Here is a 7004-nt window from a genome sequence, read left to right as displayed (position 1 = left end):
CTTTCGCTCCCATCCGCCCGTTTGCGCCTGCTCGGTCTGAGGGGGGGGGGGGGGGGGGGGGTTGGGCGGGTTTCACGCCCAGTTGGGCGAGTTTCACGCCCATTTGGGCGGGTTTCACGCCCAGTTGGGCGGGTTTCACGCCCAGTTGGGCGAGTTTCACGCCCATTTGGGCGGGTTTCACGCCCAGTTGGGCGGGTTTCACGCCCAATCAGGCGTGTTTTTGTTGTTACACTGTCGAGGGGGGGGGAACGACTAATTTTTTTAAAAAAATGTTAAACCTGCAAAGCGTGTGTGTGTGTGTGTGTCCCTTTGATGACCTTACACAATTTCAAAAGCACTAACCTAAATTGGCCACTCTGCTACCCATAGGAGACACTGCATAATATTGGGCTCCTTTTGGGTTGCTGTTTGCTGGCGACTGATGTACTTTAGTCTCTGTGTAGGGAAACCTGTGTGAGGGCACTGTTGAACACGCTCGGGGGAACGTTCTTGCTATTTGAGTCCCGTACCGTAGTGGTTACGGCGCTCGCCTCGCAAGCGAAAGGACCCGGGTTCGATTCCCGGGCGGGTCCTCACCTTAGGCAAGTTTCCTTTTTCCCACACCTCTGTTTACCTAACAGTAAGTAGGAACCCGTTTGTTAGTCGATTGGTGGACCGTTGTAACCCACAGTGAAACCAACCACCTGCTGCCTCGACCCCATCCCTAACCCTCTCCTTACCTCCCAGCTCCACCTCCTTGCCCCTCTACTCACAGACATCATAAACCTCTCCCTGCCCACCCGCACCGTTCCTACTCCTTTAAAAACGTCCGCCATCACTCCTATCCTTAAAAAAACCCTCCCTGGACCCATTCCTGCTTTCAAACTACCACAACATCTCCAACCTCCCTCTCCTCTCCAAGGTCCTGGAACGAGTTGTTGCTTCCCAGCTTCGCTCCTTCCTCTCCTGCCACTCCCTTCACAAGCCCCTCCAATCGGGTTTCCGTGCCATCCACAGCACAGGAACAGCCCTGGTCAAAGTGACAAATGACATTCTGTCCATCTGCGACCAGGGCTCCCTCTGCCTCCTTGTCCTCCTTGACCTCTGTGCTGCCTTCGACATCATTGACCACTCTATCCTCATCCACCTCTCATCTCAACCTTCATGGCTCTGTCCTTGAATGGTTCAGATCCTACCTCTCACACCGCCTCCAATACATCTCCAAAAAATGGCTTCTCCTCTAGCCCCCGCACCGTCTCGTGTGATGTTCCTCAGGGCTCTGTTCTTGGTCCTCTCCTCTTCAATATCTATATGCTCCCTCTTGGTGACATCATCTGCAGACATGGGGTCAACTTCCACATGTATGTGGATGACACCCAACTCTACCTCTCTGCCTCCACCCTTGACTCCAGGATCACTGCTGTCGTGGCAGAATGTCTGTCGGACATCAAGTCCTGGATGAGAGCAAACTTTCTTCAGTTGAACATCAACAAGACCGAGACCCTCCTGATTGGCTCCTGTCGGCGCCTCCTCACCTCAGGCGCTGACAGCATCACCATCCATGGATGCACAATCCACCTTACTAAGCCAGTCCGGATCCATGGCGTCACCTATCCTTTCTATCCCACATCCATGACCCGCTCTGCCTTCCCCCACCTCCGCAACATCGCCCGGCTCCGTTACTGTCTCACACCCCAGGCCATCGAAACCCTTATACATGTATTCATAATGTCGAGGCTTGACACACAAATGCACAGTCAATTCACTTTACAGTCTATTCTGTGAAGCGCTTTGAGACGTCTAGAAGATGTGAAAAGCGCTATATTAAATGCAAGGATTATTTATTATTATTATGACTATGCAAACTCCCTGCTTGTCGGCCTCTCCAACACCTCCCTCCATAGGCTGCAGATCATCCGGAACTTTGAAGCCCATGTCCTCTCCCACACCAGGCTCCGTGTCCCTATTACTCCCATCCTCGCCCGACTCCACTGGCTTCCCATCATAAGAGAATACTGTTCAACATCCTGGTCCTCACCTTCAAAGTCCTCTATGGCCTTGCTCCCCTCTACCTCTGCGACCTCCGAACCCATTACCATCCTGCCCATGCTCGGCAGGCTCTGGCCTGCTTCACGTCCCCCGCCACACCAGCCCCACCATTGGCAGGTGAGCCTTCTGCCACTCAGCCCCCACCCACTGGAACTCCATTCCACAGTCCCTCCACCTCGCCCCCTTCCTTGCCTCCTTTAAGACGCATCTCAAGACCCTCCTCTTCGACCTTGCTTTCGATCATCCTGCTTCTTCCATTCCTGCCCTCTACCCTCCCAAATCCCAATGGTGGGTCGAGCGAGGCGGGGAACGTGAAGTAGTCCAGAGCCTGATGAGTGAGAGAGCGAATGGGATGGTATGGGGTTAGGAGTTCACAGAGGTAGTGGGGAGCAAGGCCATGGAGGGCTTTGAAGGCGAGGACCAAGATCTTGAACTGTATCCTTTGTGTGATGGGGAGCTCGTGGAATCGGGCGAGGGTGGGGGTGATAGGTTCATGGAGCCTGTGGAGGGAAGAGTTGGGGAGGCTGACAAGCAAGGAGTTTGTATAGTCAAGCCTTGATGTAATGAAATTGTGTATGAGGGTTTTGGCAGCCTGCGGGGTGAGACAGTGGCAGAGCAGAACACTAACAATACATATATTTGTGGAACAGGAAACATTTTCATCACAGAAGGAAACCATTATCCCCATTGTGTTTGTAGTACTGCCAGCTATGTTTTTATGTCATGCTTTTTTTATTGAATCCATTTTCCATATCCCTTAATGGTTGTACTAGAGATGATATAGTTTGTGGCACACATTTATAATCTTGCAGAATTGCAGACAGTGCTTTGGCTTTTCGTATAAAATGGTGACGTTTCAATAAGTGTCTGAAATTTCTTTTTTATCTTAGAATAATAGAACAACGTTTTGTAATTTGGGCTGAGATAGCCCAGTTAAATTTAATAACAATCATAATCCTTGCATATGATATAGTGTCATATCACATCATCAAAATACAATACAATTTATGAAACAGTTTACATTTCAAAACACTTCACAGGGTTTACTGTAAAGTAAAGGGACTATTTGTAGGCAAACACCGCAGTACAATTTATGCACAGCAGTTTCCCCCAACATGCCAAACTGAAGAGTTGTGATACCCTTCTCCCAATTTCAAAGAAGTCTCTCAGCTGCTTTCCTGGCTCAGTGGTTGCCCATCTTACTGATACATTTGTTCTCACCATTAATTTGTTTTCTAATGTCTTACTGAATTATTTTATTCTTGAAGACTGCATGAAATCATTATGTAACTTCTCTCTGGGCTTTCTTGGTTGGTGGGTTAAGCGATTGATGCCAGTGATAAATACAGTATTATGGACTGGCTGGTTACGCCCTGCACCACCAATGAATCCTGTTTTGTGAATCCAATCTTCCTGCTTCTTTTGGACATAAATTTTATTTTTGAATGAACACTTTTCACACAGCAATGTCCCACAAACAGCCATGGAGTGAGAAACCAACTTATATTCGGGAGATTTGTTGGCCAGGATACTGAGAGAAATTACCTTCTCCTGCTTAACCCTTGGTGGCAACAATATATTTCCATGACAGTAGGATCTTCAAGCCAAAAAAATGTCACAAGTACTTTTAGATCCCCAAGGGAAAGCACAAACAATAGAAGATTAAAGTTTAAGAATTCAAGTGCCCAACTCTTCAAACATCCTTGCTTGGATCAAAGTGATCATTGTTAATTGTGCACAAGCCTATTTATATGGAGTCCTGTAGCTCAGTGGTTAGAGCACTCGCTTTGCGAGTGAGAGACCTGAGTTCAATTCCAGGCAGGGCGAAACCTTGGGCAAGTTTCCTTACTCCACACGCCTAATAATAATCCCTCCAAAACAAAAAACAATAATAAATTGGTCATTTTCAATCTACGACTGTTTGTGGGACATTGCTGTGCGCAATTGGCTGCCGCGTTCGCCCACAAATATACAGTCAATTCACTTTACAGTCTATTCTGTGAAGCGCTTTGGGACGTCCTCCCGACGTGAAAAGCGCTATATCAAATGCAAGGATTATTATTATTATTATTATATGTCAGCGAATGTTGATTGAAGTTTCCAAAATTCAGTGAAATGTGATGGTAAATAGGTATAGTATAAATCAAACAAACACAATTGAAACATAGCAACAGTAATTTGTGACGGATAAGTGACTAGCGAATTATTGCATGTTGCATTGTAATGCATCTTTCCCACTATTTGACTTGTTTGAATCAATACTTTGTTTGGGTGGTTTTAAATTTGCATGCTGTTGCCAGGCTATTTGAGGACACAGTCGGCAATTGCCCGAAGATGCAGTAGTTCTCTTTTTTTTGTCTTGTGTAAAGTCTCATTTACTTTCCAAAGCATAATTAACTGAGCACTTTAAGCCTGCTAGGAGCAATGGAAGGACTCTATATTACAGGAACGTTTGAAGAAAGCAAGTATGTTTTTGTTCCTGCTGTAAAATATTAAGCAAAAATTTTGGACTTGAATGTTGAGCAGCACTTGAAGGTCTGATTATTCTGTATGTTTGACAGTGTTTCTGTGGAACGTTTCAAACTGATTTGATTCACAACATTGACTTTTCTAAGCACAATAAGGGAGGAATTTGGATGTGTGCTTTTCTTATAAATTTCAGCGCCTTAGGATGTCTTGGCAAAACTAAATGTGTCTATGTTCAACTGCAGGGAGAATTTTAAGAGCTGTCATTGACAACAGTGTTGCAAAGTAAACAAAGTGACTAGGTACTTCTCAGGTGACTGTGTGAGGATGGGAGCAGAAACTATTTGAGAAGATAGAATGGAGGCAATGGGATAAGTAGGATTGGTATGAGGATAGTGTGGATCCATGGAGGTGGGTGAGAGAATCTCACACATCCTTACCACTATGTTAAACAATCAGTTTAGCTTTTGCTGTTGGTGGCAACATGCTAACTGGGTGCTATAGTCAATGTCAAACATGCACATAAAGGCTGACATCATGGATATTGGAAGATTAATCTGGTTGTTTGGTATACGGATAACAAGGTGGTATGAACTCAGGATATTTAAGGGGAAGAGAAATAGGAATAGGGGCTTATTAGAATAATAATCCTTGCACTTGATGTATTATTTATTAGAAAACGGAATACTTTACCATAAGTGGCTATTTAGGTTGAGAACTTAACATCATTCAAAAGGGAATTGGATAAACATCTGAAGAGAAAGAATATAGAAGGATATAGGGAAAATATACGGTATTAAAGTAGTTAGATTCTGTAGATGAATTAGCACCGCGTTAGGGCTTAATAAGCTAATTGGCCTTCTCCTATGCTGTATCTTTTATGATTTTATGATTTCTCTGTATTCTTTTGATAGTGCCTTTGTTCAGACATTTGGATGGAAGCATAGCTTTGAGGGTTGGGGGGAGAGCTAGTTTTATAAGTGTGTGATTAGGAGTACTGTAATTAGTGTGTTCTTAATTATGTAGGTTCTATTTATGAACTCCAGTCTAGTTTAGTACATGTCATAAGCTTACATTAGCTTTTACCATGAATGTCTGTAAAAGAGACACTGTGTCCAAGATCACATGCGTAGAATGGAGGTGCTTAACAGATAGAAAGAAAGAACTTGTCAAAACATCTATCAAGTGCAACAAATTTTTTTGCAGGCAAGTCATTTATGCCACAATGTCCCATAAGACACTTTGGAGTGAATGATCAATTAATCTGGAGAATTGAGGGATGGCATTATTTTTAAATAACACCATTGGATTTTTAATGTCCACCTGAATAGATAGACAGGATCTTGAACTTAACCAGAAAAGAACACTTCCACAATGCAGCACTTAACCAGTCCTGCACTGGAGTGCTATGAGCTCAAGACGTCGTAAGAGCCCACTCCCATGTTATATACTATTTTTGGCCATTGCAGAATTCTGAGAACAAAATGATCTCATCCCTAATCTAGATGTCCTCCCTCTAAAGTCATTGGTACCAAGATACCAACCAAGGGAGTGGAGTGGTTAGAGTGCAGTGGTTAGAGCACTCGCCTTGCAAGCGAGACACCTAGGTTCAATTCCAGGCAGGGCGAAACCTTGGGCAAGTTTCCTTACTCTGCACACCTACTAATAACCCCTTCAAAACAAAACAATAATAAATTGGTGATTTTCAAACCACGACTGTTTGTGGGACATTGCTGTGCGCAATTGGCTGCCGCGTTTTGTCCACAAATATACGGTCAATTCATTTTACAGCATATTCTGTGAAGCGCTTTGAGACGTTTAGAAGACGTGAAAAGTGTTATATCAAATGCAAGGATTATTATTATTATTATTAATGAGCATTTGGACTATCCATCAATGTTATCTTCGCCTTTACTGTTACTAAATAGCATACAGTCTTGCACGTGGATGTCCAAGATTGCATATTGCAGCTGGTCAGTAATTGGCATGGTCTTCTTTCTGTACCTTACTGTCATTAACTATTGCAGTGCTGACACATCTGACAACATATAATATGGATATCCTGTGGACCCATATTTGGTTTTGTTACATGAACTGGCTGGCTTTTCATATGTTAAAAGTGGTCAATTTCTGGGTTGTTGGGTTACTGCCAATGTCCACTCCTGCTCATTGTACATCTTTGATGTATGCCGGAAGCACTTGTGTTTAGAATGCATGCACAGCATTCAGAAAATGACATTGTAGTGACTTGCTGACCTGGAATGAAACATGTTTAGCATGATAAGATGGCGCATACGTGCAAATGCAGGAAGTGACTTCTGCAGTAGCATTTTTGGGGGAAATGACATCAGCAGGTTTATAGACCTCAAATATCAGATTATTAAGAGGTTCTTCTGTAGATGTGTTTTGAAAATGTACTTTCATCCATTAATAACTATTTTCTGGGGCGGTGGGTGGGAGTTAAACAATGTTTCTTTGGGATTGAGCTAACTCCAAAGTGACATGTCTGT

The sequence above is a fragment of the Callorhinchus milii genome, unplaced genomic scaffold, assembly GCF_018977255.1.
Source record: "Callorhinchus milii isolate IMCB2004 unplaced genomic scaffold, IMCB_Cmil_1.0 Scaffold4, whole genome shotgun sequence".
In the NCBI taxonomy this organism is placed as follows: Eukaryota; Metazoa; Chordata; class Chondrichthyes; order Chimaeriformes; family Callorhinchidae; genus Callorhinchus; species Callorhinchus milii.
The sequence above is the reverse complement of the archived record's forward strand: the minus strand, read 5'-3'. Positions refer to the sequence as shown.